Consider the following 10,429-nt stretch of genomic DNA (forward strand, 5'->3'; position numbering starts at 1 on the left):
CCCGGGAAACAGCGGTGTCCTGAGGATATTGTGATTATCCTACAATGGGAGAGATAAAGCAGTGTTTGCAGATATGTTCTGCTGGGTTTTTTAACTCGAGGATGTGGCTCCACCAAGGTGGGACAACTCCACGTCCCCCGTCTTACCTCGGTGACACCGGAGCACGGCGCCTTCCGTAGGTCTGATGTTTATTAGTAAAATCCTGCCAGGCACAAGTGCTGTGACGATCTCCCACATGCAGAGTCTGTTATTGCAAATACCAAATCACAAGGGTCTGAATCAATAAACCATCTCCCAGCTACACGCAGCAGGTTGGAAGATTACATATTGCTTCCAAACAACAGTTTTATGCACTCTTCCGTGACACGACAGTTGCCAGGCTAACGGGATTACTGACGGGAGGTGGAGCTGGGCAGGGATCTGGGAGAGGACAGGGATGGTGATGACAGGAGGCTGTTAGCAATGCATGGTGATGGACCAAGGCAGCCCAGGCCTCCCTGGAGCATGGCCAAGGTAGAGGTTCCTGCAGAAAGGGAACGCAGCGTTTAACAGCTCGCTGCCTGCGGGGATAACTCCGGAGGTAAAGGTCAGAGGGAACTGAGTTCATCTCTTTAATTAACAGGCGGCTCTGAGTTGATGGCTGGAGCTCCTATGGAGAGAGAGATGGGATTCCTGCAGCCAGGGATGGCGGTGAGGATAGGCTGGGGTTGTTACTGGTTCTCAGCTTCCTGAGAATAGGATGGTGGGAAGAAAAGACAGGGATGTCTTTTTCCTCCTTGCAGCTTGGGAGTAAGGAGAATGGGGAAACAGAAGGATGGATACTTAGAAAAAAAGGGTGAACAGGACTTGGATAGAGAGTAGGTTTACATTAGGTATAATGAAGGAATTTTCCTTGCCAGGGTGGTGAGGCCCTGGCACAGGCTGCCCAGAAAAACTGTGGTTGCCCCATCCCTGGAAGTGTCCAAGGCCAGGTTGGATGGGTCTTGGAGCAGCTTGGTCCTTGTGGAAGGTGTCCCTGCCCTAGATGTTCTTTGAGGTCCCTTCCAACTCAAAGCAATCTGTGATTCCACGAAGGTCTGGACTCCCACAAGGCCTGTGGTTTCATCAAGGAGGCCTTCCCTCCAAGCCTGTAAAACCTGCTGACTGCTTAGTGCTGTGAGAAGCTGCTGCTCTGGGACTGCTCCCAGTTTAGATCTGGGAATGAGATCCCCAAAAAGCAAAGAGGTCATGGAGCCACGGAGCTCCTGAGGCTGGTAACACCAGCACTGGGATATACAGCTGCCAAATCCCACTGAGGCTTGACAGCCAGGAGCTCTTGGGTCTCACTGGGCTTCCCAGACTGCAAAACACCATGGGAGCCCCCTGAGAGGCCCCAGCCCAGCTCTCCTGAGAGTTTGACCCTGTCTAACTTGTTATTCCTGACTCAGCCCTTTCAACTTCATCTTGTAAAGGTTGTGAGGCACACGGAGGGTCACCAACCCATGTCGGAGCTCACCGGCGAGGGAGAGCTTCAAAAGCAGCACAGAAAAATCCTCCAGGAACCTGCTGGTGAAGTGAGTAAAACCAAATCCCTGCTGACATGGATAAAACCAGTGAAGGGGTGTTTATCTCCTGCCTTTCTCCCACTGACATGCTGTGTCACCCCAGCCTCTCTCGCCGAGTCCTTCTGCTGCCTCCTGCTCCTGACTGAGGTTTCAGTGATTGGAATGAATTCGTCTGACTGTCCAAACCATTTCCCTTGTAACATCCCTCTAATTGGGCATTAATTAGGCATCAGTTAATGAATGCTTGAAATAATTTATCTTTGGATGCGTCCAGTTTGCAGTCTTACTTTTAACAGCATTAGACTCATTATTAGATTAACATCTTTATAAATGTTCTCCATTACCTGCTTGTTTCCATTGTCTTAGCCTTATTACTGAGAGTGAAAATCACTCCTCCCACATGCATTATTGATGAGTAAGGACTTTCTATATGTAGCACGGGATTAATTGTTATACAGTGTAATGCATTTAGCGTGAAGCCTCAATTTGTGCAGGAGCTGAAGGCAGCCAGAAGAATGCAGACACCCGGAGCCAGCATGATCAGCCAGACACTGCACATCTCTCTCCAGCCCAGACCAGGTTCCTCCCAGGCCGGTGCCAGCACAGGAAGAAATTTGAAAAAAAACCAACAAAAACCCCTGGTTTGATACCCAGGATCAAAGACAGATGGTTTGAAGGGTTGCAGCACTTCTCTGCCACCACGGCGGGGACTCTTGACTCTGCAGTGCCACTTGCTCCAGAGAGCCAGGTGTACCTGCCCTGGCAGTTTTCTTGCTTTTTAAGGTTTAGAACACTTTGCTGTACCTCTGAGCCAGGCAGGGACTCGGCTTCTTTAGAACACGATGCCACTTGCTTTCATTAGGAGGCTCAGACTCGAGGCCAAGACATCACTTAGGACAAGGATGGGGGGATCCTTGCCCTGCAGGACGACCCCAAAAGGCAGCCCTGCCACAAACCCCAGCACCCCCTCTTGGCGAGCTGCTTCTCTCTGATGGATATTTTCACCTCTCCACCCGGACAAGCTTATGTGGGTCAGAGCCTGCCTAATTCTCCAGCAGGAGAATCCGCTCTCGAGGGTGGAGCAGGTTGCTTCTCTTCCAAATCTCTCCTAAACCCACCATCTGCTTTGGGAGACCCATCTTAGCTCATGTCTACATGCAACTTGACTGCCTGCTTACTGTGTCCATTACCAGGGCTGCTCAAGCTGTTAGATTTATAAGCTCTTTAGAGCAAAGCCCTCGTCTTCTGGTTGCTGATTTATGTATCTTTGCTGCCATAAAACACTATGTATAGCTACTACATAATATAAATAATAATACTTAACCAGAGTGCGCTACAAGTGGGGACAAAGCATCTGCTCACAGGCGGGATTATCAAAAAGGGAGAAGCTTCCTCATCACTCACCCTCTTTTGAGGCCAAACTCACACCTGCTCTAACACCAGCACCTCACTGAGCTCTACACAGAGATTTTCCTCTCCTGTTCCCACCCTGGATCTATCAAAGGATTTTTCAAAATCCACCCCTAACAAGCTGGTGCACAAAGACATGACTGCAACCCCCGGGGGGAAAGTACACTTTGAAACTTGGGAACGACCTCAGAATTGGATGTTCACATAGAGAGAAACTGTTGTTTAGGGAGAAAAAGCAGCCTCAAACGCTCACAATTCCATCAGCTAAGTGAAGGACGATGAAAGGCAAGGACAGAGTAGCAAAAGCAACTGGGCACGAGCCAAGAGCCAAACTCAGGATCTGGGATGGTTCGACAAAGCAGTGTCAGACCCTGCTTAGCAGCTGCAGGGTTTATTTCCTCTTCTTCTTCTTCTTTTTTTTTTTTTTTTTTTTTTTGCAACAAGCAGGATAAAATAAACATGCCCATGCTGACTGTCACAAAGCCCAAATTCCCCAGCGAGCAGCAGCTCCCTTTCAGCCTCTGTGCAAAGCCCCTTAGGTGCTGCCCCACAGTCCTGCAGCAGGAGCATCCTCACTGGGATTGCTCCCAAAACATCAGCTGCAGCTCCCAGCACCAGAACACACGAGGCTTTGCTTTCTACACGAGCTGCTTTTCAGCCAGAGAGTGGCAGCCACACATCCACCTTCATCATTTTTTTTATTTTATTTTTTTTTTTTTGCGACCGGTGTCATAAATAACTGACAGATCCCAGCTGTTTGGAGTTATGGTTTCTGATGGAGTGACAGCTGCTCCCAATCCCCCAGTCATCACCCCGGCAGTTCTGGAACATTTCAGCAACATAAAAATCATTGGAGATAATTTCGGTTTTGCATAATTTGGTTAGGCAAGCTGTGATTTAATGGCAATTATGACCTCCGAGGCAGAAGATGAGCTTGGAGGCTACTGGCTTCACACGACTTTAGCTCGGGGTGCAGCATCAGGGATGTTCCAGGGAGATGGCACTACAAGGAAAAAAAACCTTCTCCAGCAGCTGGAAATTGCCTTCCTTGGCTGGCAAGTGGAAGCTCTGTTCCCACAGGAAGAAGCATACAAGGAAATTTGGAAGGAATAGTGCTAAGGAAAGCTTTGGGAAGAGACTGGTGCCAAAAGATGCATCAGGAGGTACCTTTTAAAGAAAAGCCAGGAAAAGGCTGTAGACTGGGGAGTGCTTTTGCAAACCCTTCTGTGTCACCAGTATCTCGTGTGTTAACGGGTACAAACATCCTCTTGGTCGCTCTGAGAGCAAATCCTCCTCCTGTGACTGAGATGGGAGAGCTGGAATCAGGAATGGGCAGTGGCCTTTGCAGGCAGCTGCCTGCTCTGGGCACTGCCCTCTGCTCTCCCCTCTCACAGGGTTTCTCCTGCTCTGGGCTGTGTTGTCTCCTCTCCCTGGGTGCTCCTCACCCATCCCTGAGCCCCTTGGTTTGCATTTCTCCAGCTGTGACTGAAAGGAGCAAACCCCTGGGCAGCCAAGCTGTGCTGGGAGGTCAGCTGAGGATGGAGAACCGTGCTCAGGAGCTCTGGGGACATCATGGTCTTTCTGGCTGGGGGCAAAACGTGGCTTTACAGCAGGAACAACTTTTGTTTGGAGCTGAGAAGGTCCAATTTCCCCACTCCATCATGGCTGTCAACCAGATTGGGGTTTGCTGTGAGCTCAAGCTCAGGGCAGAGACCCAGGGCCAGCAGCACCCCAAAATCCAGTCCTTTAGGATGTTGCAACTTCAATTTACATTTGCTGACCTGGTAACTGGAGCTGCTCACCTTCCCCCACCAAAGTCAAGGCCAAGGTCACCTGGAAGTTTCTGGATGGTGGTCATTAACTCCTATTGCAGTTTGAAACCAGACCATAAATTTCATAGTGTAATAATGTAAAAATCAATAACTCTGTTTGAAACAATAGCTTTGTCTTCCATTTCAGCCGGCTCTGATATCTCCCCACAGACCACGTCCCTCTGAATCACACAAACAAAGAGAGAGGAGCCATGGGTGGTGGGGCTGCTGCTCCCCCTGCCAGGTGCCCAGTCCCTCCATAGTTACAGATTCAATTAGTTCATTTATTCCTCTCTTGCAGTTAAACTCGAGGATGATTGAACAGGAAAAAATAAGGAGCCTTTTACGCTCAGTCTCTCTGACATCCCGTCCAACACGGCGTCCCTGAGGCTTTCAATGTGAGAGCTGCCCAAACCCCTGCTCTCTCTTGCCATGGGCAGCAGGGCCAAAACCCCAAAATACTTCTGGAAAGATGCAGAACCAACTCAAACAGACAAAAAACAATGGAAGTCCGCTCATTTCCAGCTCTGGCTTTCTGGGCGAGGGAGGTCTGGCTTGCTCTGCTTGCTTATTTTCTGTTGTTTGCTGTAGCACTGGCTCAAAATATACATCGAGAAGCAGGATTGTCTTTCACATGTTGGTGGATGTGTGATCCTCAAAAACAAATTAGCACCGATTCACTTCTATATAGAGTGCAGCCGTCAGGGAATCACTCCTGAATTCACAGTGAAGGAAAGTAATAATGCTTCCAGCGTGCTAATCCTCTCCAAGAGCAGCCCCTGAACTCTCTCCTGGTGCTGGAGGCACCATTGGAAATTACAATTGTACTGAAAAAATAATAAATAAATGCAGAAATTGGCAGGGTTTGTGCTAGTCCAGAGGATTTGTACCCTAATGTGGAACTCCCTGTTTAATTAGCACTCCTCTCTGTCTGCATCTCCTCCTCCTGCTCTCAAGCTAAAGAAAAAGGGGGAAAAAAGGAGGTCAATGGTAGAAGTGGCTGTGGGATTGAAACTTGGCTATAGAAACTTGTTTAATTTAAATGCTTCTTTCAGCACTAACACAGGCAGAAGCAGAGGGAGTGTAGAGTGTGTTTCCCCAGTATAATCTGCCCTGCTTAACCCCAGTTCTGAGCACACCTTCCGTGGCAGGGATGCCCTTGGTGGAAAACTGCAGTGGGATGCTGCTGGTCCTGCGGCTGCAGGCACAGGGAACAGCCCCAGTACCTCAGCTTTGGGAGAAGAGTGTTTAAATCAGAGGCTGGGCTGCTGCTTGCAGCAGCTGGAGACAGATCTTTGGGATGGGATCATTGGGATGGGATGGCATGGGATAGAATATTTCTGTTGGAAGGTACCTACAATGATCATCTGCTCCATCTGCCAGAAAGATAAAGCTTGTTATTAAGGGCGCTGTCCAAATGCCTCTGGAGCACTGACAGGCTTGGGGCATCAGCCACCTCTCCAGGAAACCTGTTCCAGGGTGTGACCACCCTCTGAGTGAAGAAATGCTTCCTAATTCCAGTCTAATCCTCCCTTGGTGCAACCATTCCCACATGTCTGTCCCTGGACATCAGGGGAGACAGCCCATCCTCTTTTGCTGGGTCTGCTGCAGGGTTTATTGTGTCCCTGTGTCTCACCCCACTGGGCATCTCAAAAGCCACTGGGAGCTTTTTGGAGTGGGAGGGAAAGGCACATCTCTCTGTGCATGGACGAGTCAAACCCTTGGGTCCTGCTGTGGCTGGAGGGGTCAGTGCACACCAGGATGCTCCTGCTTCTCCAGGAGAGAACAGCACGGACCAGGGAACACCCTGAGCAGGATTCCAGGCATGGATAAGGGTTTCACTAGACATGGCACTGCTGTCCTGACCCCCAGCAGGCACCAGGCTGGTCCCCAGCACAGGACAGGGCTCTGGCAGGACTTGCCAGCAGCCTGCAGTGAAGCTGGGATAGAATTTGCCAAAGGACAGGGAGATCTCGAGGTCCTTGAGAAGGGACTAATAATTCCAATTGCCCCCGAGGAAAGAAATACAGGAGGATGACTTGAGCTTAGTGGATTGTCTGAGGCGTCTCAGGGGATCATCAGATACTTCCACTCCCTTTTTGTCCTGAGGTGACAAGTTTTCCTTCCCATTCACAGAAATGCAAAGCAGTTCATTCACAGCAGTAATAAGAACGATGTCCTTTGTAACAAACAGCCGGGGAGTGAACCCTTCGAGGTGCTTTACAGCAAAACAATTGCAGATGAAATGACAAAACCCACCCCAGCTGAGCACCAGCCAGATCGGGTATCAAACGCTGAACAAGCTCATGTGTAGAGAAAGCAGATTCACCAACCCCTCTCCCTGCCAGCAGCTGGCCAGGAGCTCCAGAGGGTTTCTTTAGGATCAGAAATACAGCCAAAACTGAGCAAATATGAGATGGAAGAGCAAAGTGACAGCTGCCCGGGCTCTCAGTGCACGCTTGGCTGCCCCATCCAGCACACATCCACAGGAGATGGAAAAACTGGAGGCTGTGGAAAAGCAGGGATGTGCTGGATGGATCTTTACCTGGCTGGAGCTGGGAATGGACAGCAACCCAACACGGAGGCAAAGATGGTTTCATGCAGGGATGGCTAATAGGGAGGGCATTAGTCCTATAAAGTTGTAATCCTGCTCAGGTCCTGGCCCCAGCAGCGTCCTGTGCCACCGAGATCCACAGGCCAATTCTGTGCCGTGCCACATGGGCTCTCTTTCATCATCCCTTTTCAGCCTTTCTGCATTTGAGATTTACTGGATGTCCTTGTGTTTGGTGGAGAAGAGGGCAAATTGGAGCCTGTCGTGTACCTTCTTCCTCATTCAGCAGCACACCATTGTGCCTGCAGCAGGGGGGAAGGAGACGGACGGGCAGGCATCAAAGCCGCCGGCTCTGTCACATTTTCTTCCCCCCCCAGCCAAAAAAGAAGTGTTGGCGTCATTTGGAGCCCAGCCCACAGCCTCAGGTCCCTCTCCCACACCCAAAAAGGGCAGCAGCACCTTCCCTTGTGCCCTTGGTCTCCTCTCAGGGAGATGCCACGAGCCCTCCAAGTGAACGTCCCTGCGGGTCAGCAGCCGAGCGAGCACTGCAGATTCCAGCAAAGCCCCATCCCCACTGGAGCCAGCATGCTGGGTCATGAGCACGGCTGCCTTTCAGAGACCTCTCCTGTGCTTTGCACTGAACTTTTTACCAGCTCATGAAAAAGGCAGTGATAAAAGCAGAGCAGTGTGAAGAGCTGAGCTGTGCCGCTCCTCTGGCCGGCATCCGGGGCCGTTCGGAGGCTTAATGAGCCGGTAGGAAATGCCATGTGCCCAGTTGGATATTGGGCATTGTCACTCTCCCACACAGCTCTTGGGCTGTGTGGGGATGTGAGGGACCTGAGCACTGAGCAAGCAAGGCTTTGCCACCCCCTGGAATCTGAATGTTTGGAGCAGTTGGGTGCTGGGAATTAATGCGCAAGCGATGAACGTGGTCAGGACACGGCGCTCTGCTAATATCCTGCTTTGTCTAGCTCCAGTGCCGGTATTCCATCCCAAAATATCCCCCTGAACATCCCTCTGGGAGTGGACTTTGTGGAGATGCTGCACATCCCCCAGCACCACGCAAATGCCTGCATTAAAAGCTTAATAAAAATAGCTTGATAACGGGATGTGCTCCCATCACCGGCAGCTCTCGAGCCCGCCGCCGATCCTGTGCCTCCAACACAGCAAGGCCAAGTAATTATGGGATGGGTCTGCAAGGTCCTGACAGTCTAATTTCTATTAATTACAGCCTGTGTAGGATCCTGTCACTGTGGAAGGGGGAGATGGGGAGATGGGAAATCACTGCAGGGCCAGGAAGATGCTGGAGGTTGGTGGAGCCGAAACATCTGGGCTGGCCACAGATGTTTGGTTTTTCATGGTGAGAAGCAATGGGTTGGGCTGGATGGAGTGATGGGGATGTTCTACACTCCTCCTCCTCATGTTGTGTGGCTCAAACGCACGTTCTGCAAAGTCAAAACAAATTGCAAAGAGCGGAAATCGGCAGTTTTAAGGGAAAAGAAAAGAAAACAAAAATAAGATCTTGGCAGAAGGATAAAGGAAGGCAACTGAAATGCTCATTAAAACCGAGGGGCCCCACTTCCCTGTCCAAGTGGCCACATCTCTGGAGGTTCCCAGATCCTTTGAAATGCCTTGTCAGACAAAGTCTTTCATCCTACCTGATTCTGGCTAAATTCATGGACCCAGAAATTTTCACTGGAAGCGTGAAAGACAGAACAACTCCATTCTGACTTTTCACTTCCCATCTGATCGCTGTTGATACAATTTATTCCTATGACAGCATCTGCTGCTTTCATGGGTTTTTTTATTCTGAAGTACAACTCGTCTTTGTTAGTCCCATTTCCAGGCCTTTCATCATTTGAGTCACAACATAAAAGGCATTTAAACACTCCTGCTTGGAAACCAGGCTGGGAGAGGGTGGGAGCAAGGAGATGCCATGCCACCCCAGCCCCAGCCCTCCTCTGGCACGGGATGGGCTGTCCTGTGGGTGTGCCACAACCCTTTTGTGCTCCCACAAGGATGGCAGTGATGGGGATGCAGTGGTTCCATTTTGGAGTGATGCTGTGAAATCCAGGTGTGCTTTGAGGTGCAGAGCCCTGTACACCACATCTCTGCTGGGGCAGCATGTCTGTCACCTACCACCGACCCAAGGAGAGTTTCCAGGGCCTCTGTGCCCTCTTCATCAGCCAAACCTCTCATTAGACAACTAATTGCCTTTTGCTCTGCAGCTCCAGACCAGGCTGTGGTGCTCAGCTCTCCATGTCCCTGTGCTGGGGTCACTCTGCCACTGAACTCACCAGGGACCCTTGTCCCCAGCAGTGCCAGCAGATCCTGGCATCTGCCGAGCCGCTGGAGGCACTGGGGAGCTCAGAGCTGCCCACAGAAAATTGGAGTCTAATAATAGCTCGTGGTGTTGCACCAGCAGAGAGCTGGAACAGCCACGTCTGGCAGGGAGAGGCCACGGCTGCTCCTGTGTGCTCAGCTGGAAGAACAACAACGCCTTCCCCGGGCTGCTCCTCCCTGCAGCCCCCCCTGTGCCTCACAGACCACTCTCCACACCCCAAGGATTCCCTGCCCCAGCAGCGTGGCTCACATCACCCCCAAATTCCCCCTGTGCACCCTGTGACAGGGCTTGGACAACGTGGAAAAGCCACTGGGGGCACAGGACGGGCAGGACTCACCCACCACGCCCTTGGAAGAGCATCTCTGGGATGTGGTGGCCTCTCCCCCTCCTGCTTTAATTCCCCTGCTGTATTTTCCACTCCAGCAGGCATTGCTGGCACCTGAGCAGCCTCCTGCAACATCCCTCATCCCACCTGGTGTCTCTGATCCTGGATCCCTTCCCTTGTCCTCCCAGCTCCCAGGAAAGTGAGCGCAGCTGGAAACTCTGCTGCTGCTTATTGGAATAACCTTTCAGGATTCATTTAGTGCCGCTTGCTTCCACCCCACCTTCCCACCGTCAGCACTTCACTAATTGCAACTTTTAACTCCTTGTGCCCAGGTAGCCTGAGAGCAGCAGCTGCTGCCAGGAATGGGGTCCCTCTGCCCCCCATCTCCATTTCCTCCTCAGATAAAGGGTCAGCCCAGTGAAGCATGAATACCATGCCTGACCC

This window comes from Geospiza fortis, unplaced genomic scaffold, assembly GCF_000277835.1.
Source record: "Geospiza fortis unplaced genomic scaffold, GeoFor_1.0 scaffold425, whole genome shotgun sequence".
Lineage (NCBI taxonomy): Eukaryota > Metazoa > Chordata > Aves > Passeriformes > Thraupidae > Geospiza > Geospiza fortis.